This window comes from Bison bison, unplaced genomic scaffold, assembly GCF_000754665.1.
Source record: "Bison bison bison isolate TAMUID 2011002044 unplaced genomic scaffold, Bison_UMD1.0 scf7180017864309, whole genome shotgun sequence".
NCBI classification, from domain to species: domain Eukaryota; kingdom Metazoa; phylum Chordata; class Mammalia; order Artiodactyla; family Bovidae; genus Bison; species Bison bison.
In genome coordinates, this window is record NW_011494881.1 from 7047251 (window position 1) to 7066952 (window position 19702).

The following is a 19702-nucleotide window of genomic DNA, read 5'->3' on the forward strand; positions in this document are numbered from 1 at the left end:
AGTATATGCGCAGGAGTGGGGTTGCTGGATCATATGGTAGTTCTCCTTTCAATTTTGTTTTTTTTTTCCCAAGGAAGCTCCATGCAATTTCCATAGTGACTCTACTAATTAACACTCCCACCAACAATGTAGGAGGGTTCCCTTTTCTCCACACCCTCTCTGGCATTTATTATTTGTAGATTTTTTATGATGGCCATTCTGACTGGTGTGAGGTGATACCTCTGTAGTTTTGATTAATTTCTCTAATAATTAGAGATGTTGAGCATCTTTTCCTGTTTGTTGGCCATTTGCATGTCTTCTTTGGGGAAATTTTATTTAGGTTTTTTGCCTATTTTTTGACTGTGTTGTTTATTTCTTTTGGTATTGAGCTGCATGAGCTATTTATGTTTTAGAGATGAATCCCTTGTCAGTTGCTTCATTTGCAAATATTTTCTCCCGTTCTGAGGATTGTCTCTTTGTCTTGTTTGTAGTTTCCTCTGCTGCACAAAAGCTTTTAATATTCATTAGGGCCCTTTTTCCACCCCCCCCATTACTCTAGGAGGTAGGTCAATAAAGATCTTTCCGTGATTTATGCTTGACATTATTTTGAATGGAACAAGTATTAGCAAGCATTTGACCTTACTTCCTAGGGTTTCCCAGGTGGCTCAGTGGTAAAGAATCCACCTGCCAATGCAAGAGACATGGGTTCAATTCCTGAGATGAGAAGATCCCCTGCAGTAGGAAATGGTAACCCACTCCAATATTCTTGTCTGGAAAATTCCATGGACAGAGGAGCTACTGGTGGGCTACAGTTGATGGTGTCACAAAGAGTCAGACATGAACTGAGCATGAGCATGAGCTGGAATCCTTAAAAACAAGTTTCACAATCAACTGTGATATCTACTAGAAGTTATAGTAGATACCCACAATCTTAGATGTTCCCTTCTACTTCTAGTTTCCAAGTTTTTTAAAAAATCATTTATGGATGTCAAACACCTTCCCCTACAATTAACATTACATTTATTAAGGCTGTGGATTCAATTAACAGATTTTATTTTACTTTTAATTGGAGTACAGTTGTTTTACAGTGTTGTGTTAGTTTGTACAGCAAATTGACTTAGTTATACATATACATGTGTGTTAGCTGCTCAATCGTGTCTGTCTCTTTGCAACTCCATGACTATAGCCCTCCAGGCTCCTCTGTCCATGCAATTTTCCAGGCAAGAATACTGGAGTGGGCTGCCATTTCCTACTCTGGGGGATTTTCCCGACCCAGGAATGGAACCGGCTCTCTTACACTGCATGCAGACTCTTTGCCATCTGAGCCACCAGGGAAGCCCATACATATACATAATATTCTTTTTCAGATTCTTTTCTCATATAGGTTACTACAGAATATTAAGTAGGGTTTCCTGTGGTTTATGGTAGGTCCTTGTTGGTTATCTATTTCATATGTAGTAGTGTGTGTCTCAAGTTCCTAATTTATCCCTCCCACACATTTTTCCTTTGGTAACCATAGGTTTGTTTTCAAAATCTGTGAAACTATTTCTATTTTGTACATAAGTTCATCTGTATCATTTATTTAGATTCCACATACAAGCAATATCATATGATACTTCTGTTTCTCTGTCTGGCTTACTCCACTTAGTATGATAATCTCTACATCTATCAATCTTGCTGCAAATGGCATTATTCCACTCTTTTTATGGTTGAGTAATATTCCATATTTTATGGACGTGAGTCTGAGGGAACTCCGGGAGTTGATGATGGACAGGAAGGCCTGGCATGCTGCGATTCATGGGGTCGCAAAGAGTCGGACACGACTGAGCGACTGAACTAACTACTAACATTCCATTGTATATAGGTACCACTTCTTCATCCATTCCTTTGTCAGTGGGCATTCAGGTTGCTCCCGTGTTTTGGCTGTTGTACATAGTGTTGCAATGAACATTGGAGTACAGGTGTCTTTTTGAATTATGCTTTTCTCTAGATGTATGTCCAGAAGTGGGAATGCTGGATCATATGGTAGTTCAGTTTTTAGTTTTTAAAGTAACCTCCCCATACTGTTTTCCGTAGTGGCTGTACCAGTTTACATTCCCACTGACAGTGTAGGAGGGTTCCCTTTTCTTCTTCTCTTTATTGTTTGTAGGTTTTTAAAGAATTAATTTATTTTGGTTGTACTGGGTCTTCCTGGGGCTCACAGGCTCTCGTTGCTGTGAGCTGGCTTTCTCTAGTCGTGATGAGCAGAGGCTGCTCTTAGCTGCAGTGAGGGGGCTTCTCATCGCGGTGGCCTCTCTTTGTTGCAGAGCACAGGCTGTAGAGCGTGCAGGCTTCAGCGATCGCAGCTCATGGGCTCTATGTGGGCTCAGCAGTTAGAGCACACCACCTTAGTTGCCCCTTGACATGTGGGATCTTAGTTCTGCAACCAGGGATCAAACCGGTATCCCCTGCATTGACAGGCAGATTCTTAACCCCTGGACCACCAGGGAAGTCCCCCTGTTTGTAGGGGTTTCATTTATTCATTTAATTTCTGGTTGTGTTGGATCTTTGAGGTGGCACGGGCTTTTCTCTAGTTGTGGTGAGTGGGGGCTATTCTCCAGTTTTGGTGCTCAGGCTTCTCATTGTGGTGGCTTCTCTTGTTGGGGAGCATGGGTTTTATGGCACAGGGGTTTCAGTAGTTTCGACACATGGGCTCATAGTTGTGGCTCTCGGGCTTTGGAGCAGAGGCTCAACAGTTGGAGTACACAGGCTTAGTTGTTCCGTAGCCTGTGAAATGCTGCTGCTGCCCTAGCAGGTGGATTCTTTACCACTGAGCCGCCAGGGAAGCCCTGTAGGTTTCCTGGTGATGGCCATTCTGACTAGTGTGAGATGATGCCTCATTGTACTTTTGATTTGCATTTTTCTGATAATTAGTGATGTTGAGCATCTTTTCCTGTGACCATCAGATTTAAAAAATATTGAAACATCTTTACATTCTGGGGGTAAAGTGATGATTTTTTAATTATTCAATTTCTTTACTTGATACAGGGCTATCCAGACTGTTTCTTCTTGAGTAAATTTTGTTAATTTGTTTCTCTCAAGGAATTTGTTAATTATGTATAAATTGTGTACTTTATTGATATAAAGATGTGTATATTATTCCATTATCCATTTTTTAAATTTAGTGTTGGCCGGGTATTTGTTGCTGTGTGGGCTCTTCTCTGGTCGTGGTGAGTGGGGGCTCTCTTCATTGCTGTGTCTTGACTTCTCACTGCAGTGGCCCCTCGTGCTGCAGAGCACAGGCTCAGGATGCGGGGCTTTAGCAGTTGCAGCACATGGGCTCAGTAGTTGTGGCCCCCAGGCTTCAGAGCAGAGGCTCAACAGTTGGGTCCCATGGGCTTAGTTGCTCGGCAGCATGGGAGACCCTGGATCAGGGAACCCAGTCTCCTGCATTGGCAGGTGGATTCTTTACCACTGAGTCACCAGGGAAGTCCCCATTATCCTTTTAATGGCTATAAAAGCTGTAGTAATGTCCCTTTTTTGATGCCTAACATTGGTAATTTGTTTCTTTTTTCATGGTTTTTTGTCAGTCTAGGTAAAGTTTTTTTTTAATATATTTATTTTAATTGGAGGCTAATTACTTTACAATATTGTATTGGTTTTGCCATACATCAGTATGAATCTGCCACGGGTGTACACGTGTTCCCCATCCTGAACGCCCTTCCCACCTCCCTCCCCATACCATTCCTCTGGGTCATCCCAGTGCACCAGCCCCAAGCAAACTAGTACAGCCACTATGGAGAACAGTGTGGAGATTCCTTAAAAAACTGGAAATAAAACTGCCATACGACCCAGCAATCCCACTACTGGGCATACACACTGAGGAAACCAGAATTGAAAGAGACACGTGTACCCCAATGTTCATCGCAACACTGTTTATAATAGCCAGGACATGGAAGCAACCTAGATGCCCATCAGCAGATGAATGGATAAGAAAGCTGTGGTACATATACACAAGGGAGTATTACTCAGCCATTAAAAAGAGGACATTTGAACCAGTTCTAATGAGGTGGATGAAACTGGAGCCGATTATACAGAGTAAAGTAAGCCAGAAAGAAAAACTCCAATACAGTATACTACCGCATATATATGAAATTTAGAAAGATGGTAGTGATAACTCTGTATGCGAGACAGCAAAAGAGACACAGATGTATAGAACAGTCTTTTGGACTCTGTGGGAGAGGGAGAGGGGGGATGATTTGGGAGAATGGCATTGAAACATGTAAAATATCATATATGAAATGAATCACCAGTCCAGGTTTGATGCATGATAGATAAAGATTTATCAATGTTTATCAATGTAATCAAGAAAATAGTTTTTGATTTCATTGAATTTCTCCATGACATCTATTTTCACTTATTTCTGCTCTTAGTTTTCTCCTGCTTACTTTTGGTTTAATGTATTCTTCCTTTCTAGCTTTAAAAAAGACAATACTTTTATTGAAACAATTCACATACCATACAACTGAACAACTTAAAATGTGCTATTTGATGACTTTTAGTATAGCCAACGAATTGTGTATTCATCATCACAACCAACTTGGAAATACATTCACTAACCCAAAAAGAAACCTAATGCCAACACTTCCTAACTGCCCCACCCCCAGACAACCACTGATCTTTATTTTCTAGGTTTGTCTACTCTGGACATTCATACATATAGAATCATATTACAATATACAGCCCCTGGTGATTAATTTCTTTCACTTAGCATATATTTTGGGTTCGTCCATCTTGTAGCATGTATCACTACTTCATTTCTTTTTATTGCTGAGTAATATTCCCCATTGTATAGCTTTTCCAGCTTTTTAAGGTGCAAACCAGATTAATTCTGGACCTTTCATGTTTCTAATGTAGACATTAGTGCTGTAAACTTGCATCTAAGCACTAATTGTTTTCGTTATACTTACTAAAGTTTTTCTCTATTTTCCTAATTGAATACATTTATTTTATTATTATATTCCTTGGTTTTTATAATGCCCTTTAATGTGCCAAGAAAAATGAATAGGATGAAGAACATGGTATCTGATGAACATATTTTTCAGGCTCATATGTAATATAACCTGAAGATTTTAAAAGCAACTTCTTCAAAACAGCACTTCACCACAATCAGTACATTTCTTTCAGCTGTTCTTAATCAACTGACTGAGATCAGGGTTTCTCAACTTGGCCCTACTGACATTTGGGAGTGATCATTTTTCTTGAGTTATAATTCTTATGACATACTGGTTTTAGGTGTACAACATAATGATTCAATACTTACATATATTGCAGAATGATCATCACAATAATCATTAACATCCATCACTACACAGTTACATTTTCCTAGTGGCTTAATTTACAACTGGAAGTTTGTACATCTTGACCACCTTCACCCATTTTGCACCCCCCCCTCCCCCATTTTGCCACCCTTCACCTTTGGAAACCACTAACTCTTCTCTCTGTATCCATGAGTAGGTTTTTTGTTGTCGTTTTGTCTTTTTAGATTCCACATACAAGTAAGATCATATAGTATTCAATAGTTCTCTCTCTCTATCCCTCTTAGTTCACTTGGCATGATATCCTCAAGATCCACTTGTGTTGTCACAAATAGCAGGACTTACTTCTTTTTACGGATGATTAATATTCTATTGTGTGTATATATCACATTTTCTTTTATCCATTCATCCATCAATAGACACTTAGGTTGCTTCCATGTTCAGGGTGGCAAAGAACATGGGGGTGCATGTATATTTTCAAGTTAGTGTTTTCATTTCTGTAGATAAAAAGCCAGAAGTGGAACTGCTGGATCATATGGTAGTTCTCTTTTTAACATTTTGAAGAAACTTCATACTGTTTTCCAGAGTAGCTACACCATAAATGCACTAATTTTAAATCTTTTTTTGATTTTATACTGTAAATGTTAAAAGTTAAATTTTTTTTCTGTAGCTGCTACTCAGTCCTATGGGTTTGATAATCAGTATTTTCATCATCTTTCATATCTAACTAGTTCATACTTTCCATTCTGGTATCAGAAGTACATTCTCTAGAATCTTGGGAAGGTATCATAGGAACAATATTTTCTGAGTTCCTGCATATTGATAGATTTGTCTATGCCCTTTGTACTTAAAAGTTAAATTATGCTGGATATAAAACCTTTTGTTCACAATTTCCTTCCAGAGGATACACAATTTCCTTGACTACCTTAAATAGATTTTATATCCATTTTCTTTCAGAATGAAGTGTTGCTGTCAACATCTAATAATGATCTAATTCTCTCTCCTTTATAAGTAATGTGGCCTTGACTATCTTAAATAGATTTTATATCCATTTTCTTTCAGGATGAAGTGTTGCTGTCAACATCTAATAATGATCTAATTCTCTCTCCTTTATAAGTAATGTGGCCTTTTTGCCAAAATGCTCAAAGGGATTCTTTTCTCCCTTCAAATCTAGTAATTTTATAGGTATGTATTGATGTTGGTCATTCTGAGTTGTTACTCTCTGACACACAAGTCTCTGCTCTTTCAATATATAGTTTTAAGCATGTTTAGGAAAGTGTTGTGTCTGTCTCAGCCTACTCATAGTGATGCTGTTGGAGGAATGCCTAAGACAGTTGCCTGGATCCCTGTTACTTGTGGAGAGCCCCCGCAGACATTCCAGACCAGAATCAGTGTTGTGGCTGACCCAGTCCTGTGGTTCTTAATATGACTGCAGGGAGCACCTCAGCAAAAACCATCAGGGAATGTATACTCATGGCTGATTCACACTGTTGTACAGCAGAAACTAACACAACCTGTGTTTTGCAGAAAGTTTTCACTTTCATCTCAGGTTTAAAGGATTTGTTAACAAAATAAGCCACTTGTTATATACAAATAAATAATACCTATATTTATTAGAGAATTATCTAGCTTACTTTCAGTATACTAACATTGAAAGAAAAGAGAAATAGAAACAGCAGAGGATACATCACAAAATTGGGTTTTTGACCAATATCCAAACTCAAACAGTGCTGGGAAGTCCTGTGTCACAGCACATCTGGAATCCCAATTGGGAAAAAGTCCCAGGCAGTGCATCTGCTCTGTGGGCGAGACTTCAAAAATTTCACTTTGGGTTCCTGCTTATAATCCCAGGAAGCAAACTGATATCATCATCTATCTGTGAGCAAACTGAAGCTCTGGTTTCATGTTAATGCTGTTTGTTTTGTCTGATAAAACTTGGACTGTTGTTAAGCCTGGAGCTTGGTTGGCCAGGGCCCCTCCAAGGGCTCAACAATCTCAAGATATTCCCCTATCTTATCTATGGTGCCGCAAGTCTTGCACTCACAGCAGGCAATCGGGGCACTCAGAGACAGGCCAGTGTCCAGGCAAAGACAGAGGCCTTCTCTGCTTTGTCTCTGAAGCCTAAACAAGACTATTTATATAACTTCCCTAACACACTGTAACGGAGAAGGCCATGGCACCCCACTCCAGTACTCTTGCCTGGAAAATCCCATGGATGGAGGAGCCTGGTGGGCTGCAGTCCATGGGGTCGCTAAGAGTCAGACACAACTGAGCGACTTCACTTTCACTTTTCACTTTAATGCATTGGAGAAGGAAATGGCAACCCACTCCAGTGTTCTTGCTTGGAGAATCCCAGGGACGGGGGAGCCTGGTGGGCTGCCGTCTGTGGGGTCGCACAGAGTCGGACACGACTGAAGTGACTTAGCAGCAGCAACACACTGTAAAGCAACTGTTGTCGTTCAGTCACCAAGTCATGTCTGACTCTTTGCAACCAACCCCAGGAACTATAAGACACCAGGCTTCCCTGTCCTTCACCATCTCCCGGACTTTGCTCAGATTCGTGTGCACTGAATGGGTGATGCCATCTGACCATCTCATCCTGTGCCACCCCTTTCTCCTCTTGCCCTCGATCTTTCCCATCATCAGGGTCTTTTCCATTGAGTTGGCTCTTCACATCAGGTGGCCAAAGTACTGGAATTTTAGCATCAGTCCTTCCAGTGATTATTCAGGGTTGATTTCCTTTAGGGATTGACTCATTTGAACCCCTTGCAGTCCAAGGGACTCTCAAGAGTCTTCTCCAGCACCACAGTTCAAAAGCATGAATTCTTTGGCACTCAGCCTTCTTTATGGTCTCACTCTCACATCCATACACAACAACTGGAAAAACCACAGTTTTGACTATATAGACCTTTGTCAGCAAAGTGATATCTGCTCTATAATGCACTGTCTAGGTTTGTCATAGCTTTCCTTCCAAGGAGCAAGTTAATTTCATGGCTGTAGTCACTGCAGTGATTTTGGAACCCAAGAATATAAAATCTGTCACTGCTTCAACTTTTCCCCTTCTATTTGCCATGAAGTGATGGGGTTGGACGCCGTGATCTTAGTTTTTGAAATGTTGAGCTTTAAGGCAGCTTTTTCACTCTCCTCTTTCACCCTCATTAAGAGGCCCTTTAGTTCCTCTTAGCTTTCTGCCATTAGAGTGGTATCATCTGCATATCTGAGGTTGTTGATATTTCTCCTGGCAATCTTGACTCCAGCTTGTGATTCATCCAGCCCGGCATCTCACATGCTGTAGTCTGCATATCCGTTACGTAAACAGAGTGATAACATACAGCCTGTTCAGACTCTTTTTCCCAATTTTGAACCAGTCAGTTGTTCCATGTAAGGTTCTAACTGTTGCTTCTTGACCCACATATAGATTTCTCAAGAGATAGGTAAGATGATCTGGTATTCCCATCTCTTTAATAATTTTCCACATTTTCTTGGGATCCACACAAAGGATTTCATGTAGTCAGTGAAGCAGAAGTAGATGTTTTCTGCAATTCCATTGCTTTCTCTACGATCCAAGGAATGTTGGCAATGTGATCTCTGGTTCCTCTGCCTTTTTAAACCCAGCTTGTGCATCTGGAAGTTCATGGTTCACATTCTGCTGAAGCCTAGCTTGAAGGATTTTGAACATAATCTTACTAGCATTTGAAATGAGCACAACCATGAAGTAGTTTGTACATTCTTTGGCACCACCCTTCTTGGAGATTGGAATGAAAACTGGCCTTTTCCAGTCCTTTAGCCACTGCTGAGTTTTGCTGAGTTCCCAAATTTGCTGACATATTGAGTGCAGCACTTTAACAGCATCATCTTATATGATTTGAAAGAGCTCAGCTGAAATTCCATCACCTCTACTAGCTTTGTTGGTAGTAATGCCTCCTAAGGCCCACTTGACTTCACACTCCAGGATGTCAGGCTCTAGGTGATGTCAATCACACCATTGTGCTTACTTCAGTTATTAAAACCTTTTTTGTGTAGTTCTGTGTATTATTGCCACCTCTTTTAAATCTTGTCTGTTTCTGTTAAGTCCTTACCGTTTTTTGTCCTTTATTGTGCCCATCCTTGCATGAAATGTTCCCTTGATATCTCCAATTGTCTTGACAAGATCTCATGTTTCCCATTCTACTCTTTTCCTCTATTTCTTTGCACTGTTTATTTAAGAAGATCTTCTTATTTCTCGTTGCTGTTCTCTGGAGCTCTGAATTTAGTTGGGTATATCTTTCCCTGTCTCCTTTGCCTTTCACTTGCAGGAGGACCTGGGTTTGATCCCTGGATTGGGAAGATCCCCTGGAGAAGGGAAAGGCTACCCACTCCTGTGTTGTGACCTGGGAGAATTCCATGGACTATACAGTCGCAAAGCAACTTTCACTTCACTTCACTTCTTTTCTCAGGTTTGGTGAACCTCTCCTAAATTTCTGAGAATGTGTATAAGCACTCGATTTCCTTTAAGCCAATTAAATACAGCTCATTTACAAGTTTGTTGTGGTTATTCAGTCGCTCAGTTGTGTCCAACTCTTTGCGACCCCACGGACTGTAGCACTCCAGGCTTCACCATCTCCCAGAGCTTGCTCAAACTCATGTCCATTGAGTCGGTGATGCCATCCAACCATCTCATGCTCTCTCGTTCCCTTCTCCTCCTGCCTTCAGTCTTTTCCAGCATCAGAGTCTTTTCTAATGAGTCAGCTCTTCACATCAAGTAGCCAAAGTATTGGAGCTTCAGCTTCAGGACCAGTCCTTCCAATGAATATTCAGGACTGATTTCCTTTAGGATTGACTCATTTGATCTCTCTGCAGTCCAAGGGACTCTCAAGAGTCTTCTCTAATACCACAGTTCAAAAGCATCAATTATTCAGTGCTCAACCTTTCTTCTGGTTCACCTCTTGCGTCCATACATGACTACTGAAAAAGTTAATTTTTACACAAAGGCAGAACCAGAAATTTAGAAGTTAATTTTTACACAAAGATAGAACCAGAAATCTCATATTTTGCCCACTTGTATTTAAAATGGCCCTTTTTCCCCAGTCTGGTAGACTACAGATGAATCAAGTAGTTCCTAAGAGCCCCGCAGGCTAGTTACATTGCAAGAACAGAGGAGGGGGAAATGCAAGCTCTTGTTTTTTCTTTCTGCTCTTAAAATCCCATTTAGTAAACCAAAGCTGGAACTCAGGCAATGGGGACTTGTTTGTTGTTCAAGGCTTCAGTGCTGCACTGTGTCCACAATATCTGTAGAGACTCGCAGGAGCAGTAGGACGCCAAAACTACATCACATACAAAGATACCAATTACAAAACCTAAAGACATGAACAAGAGTTTTCAGGATACAGAGGACTGGAGTATAGAGACGAGGACCAAGGGAGAGGTAAAAGGAGGAGCGACAGAAAGGACCGAAAATGAGACAGAGAGATTGCCATTTCCACCCACCACTGTGGGTGTCTATTCAGATCCCAACCTGTACGCTTCCAGAAAGGTCCCGTTAAGGAGAGAGCAGCCTGTCCACTGTCCACCAGGGTGATCAAGCCTGGGAAACAGTTTGTGGTACAGCATGTGTGGGACTGCAACCCACAGGTGGAACTCTCACCCACATGTACACCAGTATTTAGAAATCTGTCACTTCAGCCCACCCCCATGGGACTTCTCCTGGAGGCAAGAAAATAAAGGTGGGAACGTTGTGATGATCAGACTTCCAGCCACTACATGATATGAGGTTTCACCTCAATCTGTCTCCTAAATCTCTGGTCAGTGGGGAGCCCCCTGGATGAAGGTCTGCCAGGTATGAGGTGAATCTCTCTCCCCTCTGCTTGTCACCCATCAAGGTGAGCCCTTGCCAGCCAGAGGGAGCAGGTCTCGCAAGCTGAGAGGAGTGATGCTGTAGCTAACCGACGTCCACACTCTCAGGTGGAAAGGACAGAGAGAGAAGTAGTAGATTTCAGGAGAGGGAAAGGGACAAAGGGAAAGTGATGAGTGAAAAAGGACAAAGGTAAAATGTTAGTTGCTCAGTTGTGTCTGACTCTTTGTGACCCCATGGACTGTAGCCCACCAGGCTCCTCTGTCCATGGCATTCTCCAGGCAAGAATACTGCAGTGGCTTGCCATTTCGTTCTCCAGGGGATCTTCCCCACCCAGGGATCAAACCCTGATTTGGTTTCAGGCTGATTCTTTACCATCTGAGCCACCAGGGAAGCTCCAAAAGGACAGAGGGAAAATGATGAAGGAAAAAAGACAAGGGGAGAGAGGGAAACCATTGTTGTAGTGAGGGGACGGAGGCCCCAGGGGGGCTGGAAGGCAGACTTAGCAAACATGGTGATGCTGAAGTATCAAGAGGTCGAGGTGGACATTTGTCACCTGCTGGGAAGGTGTGCATGGTGATCATGGAGGCACCCATATCCTCTCCCCAGATAGAGACAACTGCCCTGTGTTGGGAACCACGAAGTTTGTTACTGACCACAGTTCTTGTCCTTTCCCAGTCGACAGAAATTAATCAGAGCCTGGAAAAAAAAATCCAGACAAGGCTTTATTGGGGACTCTGCTGTAGCATGGGAAAATGAGATCAACCAACTCTGAAAGTGAGGGGCTAAGCTTGTTCCTTAATGGGGTGAGGGTAGAGGTGTCTCTACCCTCAGAGGGTAGGGCATGTCTATTACATGCGCAGGGGGCATGCGCAGTACCCTGCTTTTGCTCTAGGCTCCTATCAAGTGGCAAGTGGGGTTTTGGTCTCTATTTTGGGGTCCAGAATTTGCCCCAAGTGTGCATGCATGCTGTTATCTTCCGTCCCATATCGTCTGTTTGCATTTTGTTGCTGGAGAAGAGGTGTATTCAGGTGGGAGCAGTGGGGCACTGCAGGAAAGGGTCCCAGGTCCCAGCCTGTCTCAGTTTTGGAAATGGACTTTTTTTTCTTACTTTCCTTTCTCAATTGTCAGTTATTATTGTATATAATTGCAACTATTTTTAAAAATTGATTTTATATTCTGCAACTTTTCTTACTCCATACTGGGTTTAGTAGGGGTTTTGCTTGTAATTCTTAGGCTTTTCTACATATAAAGTCATAGCATGTGAATAGAGATCATTTAACTTCTCTTTCAATTTGGATGCCCTTTTGCTTGTTCTTGTTCAATTGTTCTGGCCAGGACTTCCAATACCATGGCAAATAGAAGTGATAAAATTGTCTTGGTCTTAGGAAAAGCCTTTCACCTTTGAATATGTTAACGATGGGATTTTTAAAAATCATGTTGAGAAAATCCCCTTTTATTCCTAGTTTGTTAAGAGGTTTTACCATTAAAGGGTGTTAAAATTTGTCAAATGGATTTTCTGTGGCAACTGAAATTACCACGTGGGTTTTTCTTCCATTCTATTATTAACGTGGTGTATTATATTTCATACACACTACCATCCTTTAATTTCAAGAACAAACCCCACTTGAAAAGAACAATAAAACGGATAAATCTTTCGCCAGTGACTAAGAAAAAAGACAGGATTCAACTACTGAATCAGAAATGAAAGTGGGGACATCACTACCAGTTTTATAGAAATGAGAAGTGTTGTAAGAGCACTAGGAACAATTGTGCACCAATAATTGGATGACCTATATGAAATGGACAAATTCCTAAAAATACGCAATCAAGAAAACTGGATAATAAAGAATGGAAAATCTGAATAAACCTACAACTAGCGTGGGATTGAATCTATAATCAAAGACCTCTCAACCAAGGAGAGCCCTGACCAGGTGCTCCCTGTTGAGTCTACAAATCATGGACAAAGAGCCAGCACCAGCACTTCTCAAATTCTTCCCAAAACACTGGAGAGGAAGGACGTTTTTAACTCCTAAGTCCAGCACACCAACGCGATGGTGTCCACACTGATACCAGTGCAAGGTGGTGATACTACCAGAACAGAAAACTACAGGCAAATATCCCTTATAAATATTGGTGTGAATGTTTTCATCAAAATAGTGGCCAACTGAATTGATCAGCATTTTAAGGAATTATACACCATAACCGTGTGCATGCCTCCTCCTAGCATCATTCCACCACCACTGGGCTCTCAAAGCTAGGAATTCGACTTCCCTTTTGAACCTAAGTAGCACTTTATCTCTACTTTCATAATATCATTTTAACCTGGTATTATAGTTATTTGTATATAGCATGTTTCTCAGATCTTCCTCTGTATTTAATCATGTAACCTGTAAATAATAATAAATTTTTTTCTTTTTAGTCATAATTTCTTTCCTTGGCCAAGATTTGTAGCTGCTTATAACATAGCAATGTGTCTAATTTAAGCAAAAAGTAGATTGTTTTAAATTATGTGAATTAGATTACTAAAACTACAGGGGTAGGAGGTGCCGGGCTTGGATGCAACAAAGCAAGGAAAAATGCTGCCACTCAATATTTGTGAATAGATGCCACAAACTCTGCCATAGAGGGCCCAGAAAAGCTAGTTGCCACCATCATGGGACTTGCAGAAAGATCCAGTCTTCAAACGTACAAATGATGCCACACATCGCTCTCAAGTGTGTTTGTGTGGTAAAACCTAAGCGGATTCCTACAGACAGGAAGTCTTAAAATTGTTGCAGCTTTCTATCTACTTGGTATAGCAAACTAAGAATCGGAATGGGTAGAGTGAGTCTTTCTAAACTGTCTGCCATGCACCTCTTATTTTTCCTGTTATGTTTACCAGGACCTTGATACCATTTTCTCAAAATTGTATTATAGTTGCTTTACCGTGTTGTGTTAGTTTCTGTTGTACAGCAAAGTGAATCAGCCACACGTATACACGTATCCCCTCTTCCTTGGATTTCCTTCCCATTTAGGTCACCACAGAACATTGAGTAGAGTCTCCTGAGCTATATAGTCTGTTCTCATTAGTTGTGTATTTTATATAGAATAGTGTATATATGCCAATCCCAATCTTCCAACCCATTCTGCCCTCTCCCCCACTTGGTATCCATACATTTGTTCTCTATGTGTCTATTTCTGCCTTGCAGATAAGTTCATCTGTACCATTTTCTTAGATTCCACATATGTACATTAATATATGGTATCTGTCTCTTTTTGACTTATTCACTCTGTATGACAGTTCATCCATCTCTTTACAAATGGCACAATTTTGTTCCTTTTATGGGTGAGTAATATTCTATTGTATATATGTACATCTTCTTTATCCATTCCTCTGTTGATTGACATTTAGGTTGTTTTTATGTCTTGACTATTGTAAATAGTGCTGCAATGAACATTTGGGGTGCATATATCTTTTTGAATTATGGTTTTCTCTAGGTATATGCCCAGGAGTGGGATTGCTGGGTCAGATGGTTCTGTTTTTAGTTTTTTATGAAAACTCCATAGTGGCTGTACCAATTCACATTCCCATCAACAGTGTAGGAGGGTTCCCTTTTCTCCATGCCCTCCCTAGCGTTTATTGTTTGCAGAGTTTTAAACATTATTCATTTATTTCTGACTGTGCTGAATCTTCCTTTCTGAGTGGACTTTTCTCTAGTTGTGGCAAGCAGGGGCCACTCTCTACTATGGTGTGCAGGCTTCTCATTGCTGTGGCTTCTCTTGTTGCTAAGCACAGGCTCCAGGGCGTGCGGCTTCAGTAGCTGCAACAGGAGGGCTCAGCTGTGGTTCCTGGGCTCTAGGGCACAGGCTCAATAGTTGTGGCACACAGGCTGTTTGTAGACTTTTTGATGGTCATTCATTCTGACGGGTGTGAGGTGACACTTCATTGTAGTTTTGATTTGCATTTCTCTGATAATTAAGACATTGAGCATCTTTTCATTGCTTGTTGCCCACCTGCAGGTCGTCTTTGGAGAAATTTCTGTCTAGGAATTCTGTCCATTATCTGATTGAATTATTTGTTTGATGTTGAGCTGCATTAGCTGCTTAGAGAGTTTTGAGATGAATCCTTTGTCGGTTACTTTGCTTCAAACATTTTCTCCCATTGTGAGTGTTGCCTTTTGTTTGTAGTTTCCTTCGTTGTGCAAATGTTTTTAAGTTTCCTTAGGTCTCATTTGTTTTTATTTTCATTACTGAAGGAGGTGGATAAAAAAAAGATCTTGCTGTGATTTATGCTTGACACTGTTTTGAATGGAAGAAGTACTAGCAAGCATTTGACCTTTCTTCTGGTGTTAACTGAAATTCTTAAAAACAAATTTCACAATCAAGTGTGATATTTACTAGAAGTTTATAGTAGCTACCTGTTACAGATTAAGGAGGTTCCCTACTACTTTTAGTTTCCAATTTGTTTTTAATCATGTGGATGTCAAACACCTTCTCAAGCAATTAATATTATATTTATTAAAGCTGTGGATTTGATTAGTTGATTTTATTCTATATTTTTAAATTTTACTCGAGTATAGTTGATTTATGTTAGTTTCAGATGTACAGCAAAGTGACTGAGTTATGCATATACATATATTCATACTTTTTTAGATTCTTTTTCCATACAAGGAAAGGAATATTCAGTAGAGTTTCCTCTGCTGTATAGCAAGTCCTGGTAGGTTATCTATTTTACGTATAGTAGCGTGCCATCTATGGGGTTGCACAGGGTTGGACACGACTGAAGCGACTTAGCAGCAGTGTGTATATATCCCAAGCTCCTAATTTATCCTCCCCCACCCCATTTGCCCTTTGTTAAATTTTTTGTTGTTGTTGTTCAGTTGCTAAGTCATATCCAACTCTTTATGATCCCCTGGACTGCAGCATGCCAGGCTTCCCTGCCCTTCACTATCTCCCCAATTTTGCTCAAACTCATGTCCATCGAGTTGGTGATGCCATCCAACCATCTCATCCTCTGTTTTCTCCTCCTCCTCCTGCCCTCAACCTTCTCCAGCATCATGGTCTTTTCCAATGAGTTGGCTCTTCGCACCAGGTGGCACAATTATTGGAGCTTCAGCTTCAGCATCAGTCCTTCCAGTGAAGATTCAGGATTGATTTCTTTTAGGATTGACTGGCTTGATCTCCTTGCTGTCCAAGGGACTCACAAGAGTTCTCCAGCACTACCATTGGAAGGCATCAATTCTTTGGTGCTCAGCCTTCTTTGTGGTCCAACTCTCACATCCATACATGACTACTGTAAAAACCATAGCTTTGACTATATGGACCTTTGGTGGGAAAGTGATGTTTCTGCTTTTTGATACACTGTCTAGGTTTGTCACAGATGCTTGCTCCTTGGAAGGAAAGTTTTTAATTTCATGGCTGCAGTCACTGTCTGCAGTGACGTTGGAGCCCAAGAACATAAAAGTCTGTCACTGTTTCCATTTTTCCCCCATCTATTTGCCATGAAGTGATGGAAGTGGATGCCGTGATCTTAGTTTTTTGAACGTTGAGTTTTAAGCCAACTTTTTCACTGTCCTCTTTCACCTTCATCAAGACGTTCTTTAGTTCCTCTTCACTTTCTGCCATTAAAGTGGTATCATCTGCATATCTGAAGTTGTTGATATTTCTCCCAGCAATCTTGATTCCAACTTGGGATTCATCCAGCCCAGCATTTTGTATGATGTACTCTGCATATAAGTTAAATAAACAGGGTGACTATATATAGCCTTGAGGTACTCCTGTCCCAATTATGAACCATTCTGTTGATCTATGTCCAGTTGACTGTTGCTTCTTGACCTGCATACAGGTTTCTTAGGAGGCAGGTAAGGTGGTCTGGTATTCCCATCTCTCAAAAAGTTCCCACAGTTTGTTGTGATCCACATAGTCAAAGACTTTAACATAGTCAATGAAGCAGATGTTTTTCTGGAATCTCTTGCTTTTTCTATGATTCAGTGGATGTTGGCAATTTGATCTCTGGTGCCTCTGCCTTTTCTAAATTCAGCTTGTACATCTGGAAGTTCTTGGTTCATGTACTGTTGAGGCCTAGCTTGAAGGATTTTGAGTATTACCTTGCTAGCATGTGAAATGAGCGCAATTGTGCTATAGTTTGAACGTTCTTTGGCATTGCCTTTGGGATTGGAATAAAAACTGACCTTTTCCAGTCCCATGGCCACTGCTGAGTTTTCCAAATTTGCTGGCATACTGAGTGCAGCACTTTCACATCGTCTTTTAGGATTTGAAATAGCTCAGCTGGAATTCCATCACCTCCACTAGCTTTGTTTGTAGTGATGCTTCCTCAGGCCCACTTGACTTTGCACCCCAGGATATCTATAGTGACCACACCATCATGGTTATTTGGGTTATTAAGATCTTTTTTTGTACTGTTTTTCTGTATATTCTGCTGCCTCTTCTTAATATTGTATGCTTCTGTGAGGTCCATACCATTTCTGTCCTTTATTGTGCCCATCTTTGCATAAATGTTCCCTTGGTATCTCTAATTTTTTTGAAGAGATGTCTAGTCTTTCCCATTCTGTTGTTTTCCTCTGTTTCTTTTCATTGCTCACTTAGGAAGGCTTTCTTATCTCTCCTTGCTGTTCTTTGGAACTCTGCATTCAGATGGGTATATCTTTCCTTTCCTCCTTTGCCTTTCACTTCCCTTCTTTTCTCAGCTATTTGTAAGGCCTTCTCAGACAACCATTTTGTCTTCTTGCATTTCTTCTTCTTGGGTATGGTTTTGGTCACTGCCTCCTGTACAATGTTATGAAACTCTGTCCATTGTTTTTCAGGGATTCTATTAGATCTAATCCCTTGCATCTATTCATCCCTTACACTGTATAATCATAAGGGATTTGATTTAGGTCGTACCTGAATGGCCGAATGGTTTCCCTACTTTCTTCAGTTTAAGTCTGAATTTTGCAATAAGGAGTTCCTAAGTTTTTTTTTTTTAATCTGTGAGCCTGCTTCTATTTTATAAATAAGTTCATTTATACCATTTTTAAAGAACTAGATTCCACCTTTGAGTGAAATCATCTTTCTCTGCCTGACTTCACTTAATATGATAATCTGTTTATCCATATTGTTGCAAATGGCCTTACTTCGTTCTTTTTAATAGGTCAGTAATATTCCATTGTATATATGTTCCACATCTTCTTTATTCATTCCTCTGTCAGTGGACATTTAGGTCTCTTCCTTGTCTTGACTACTGTGAACGTCCTGCAGTGATTATTGGGGTGTGGTATCTTTTAGCTGTGGTTTCTCTGGATCTATGTCCTGGAGTGGGCTAGCTGGATCATATGGTAGTTATGGTTTTAACTTTTTAAGGAACACCCATACTGTTCTCAGTAATGGTTATACCAGTTTACATTCCCTCTACAGTGTGGGAGAGTTCTCTTTCCTCCATGCCCTCGCCAGCACTTATTGTTTGTAGATCTTTTGATGATGGCCATTCTGACCAGTGTGAGGCGATACCTCATTGTAGTTTTGATTTGCATTTCTCTGATAATTAGTGATGTTGAACATCTTTCCATCGGCTTTTTGGCCATCAGATTTTTAAAATATTGAACCATTTTTATTTCTTGGGATAGTGTAGTAATGGTTCTAATTATTAATTCAGTTTTTTAACTTGATATGGGGTTGTCCAGGATATTTCTTCTTGAGGAAATTTTGATAATTTGTCTCTAAGAAATTTGTCAATTTCACATGAATTGTCTAATTTATTGACATAAAAATGTTCATAATATTCCATTATCCTTAACATACTTGTAAAAACTGTTGTAATATCCCTTTTTTGATGCTTGATATTGGCAATTTGTTTCTTTTCTCTTGACTCTATCAGTCTAGCTAAGGAATTATCAATTCAAGAAAATATTTTTTGGCTTTACTGAATTTCTCTATGATTTGCCTGTTTTTATATCATTTATTTCTGCTCTTAGTTTTCTTCTGCTTCCTTTTGGTTTGTTCTTCCTTTCTTGCCTTAAACAGAAAAAAAAAGAAAACACCACTTCTACTAAAACAGAATTCACATATCATACAATTCTATAGCTTAAAATGTACTACTTGATGACTTAATATATTCAAAGAATTGTGTATTCATCATCACAATCAACTTGGGAATACTTTCATTAATCCAAAAAGAAATCTAATACCATCACTCTCTAATACCCCCATCCCCAGGAAACCATTAATCCTCTGTTTAGATTTGTCTATTCTGATGCTTTTGAACTGTGGTGTTAGAGAAAACTCTTGAGAGTCCCTTGAACTGCAAGGAGATCCAACCAGTCAAATCCTAAACAAAATCAGTCCTGAATATTTATTGGAAGGACTGATGCTGAAGCTGAAACTCCAATACTTTGGCCACCTGATGCAAAGAACTGACTCATTGGAAAAGACTCTGATGCTGGGAGGGATTGGGGGCAGGAGGAGAAGGGGACGACAGAGGATGAGATGACTGGAAGCATCACTGACTTGATGGATGTGAATCTGAGTGAACTCCGGGAGTTGGTGATGGACAGGGAGGCCTGGCGTGCTGTGATTCATGGGGTCGCAAAGAGTCGGACACGACTGAGCGACTGAACTG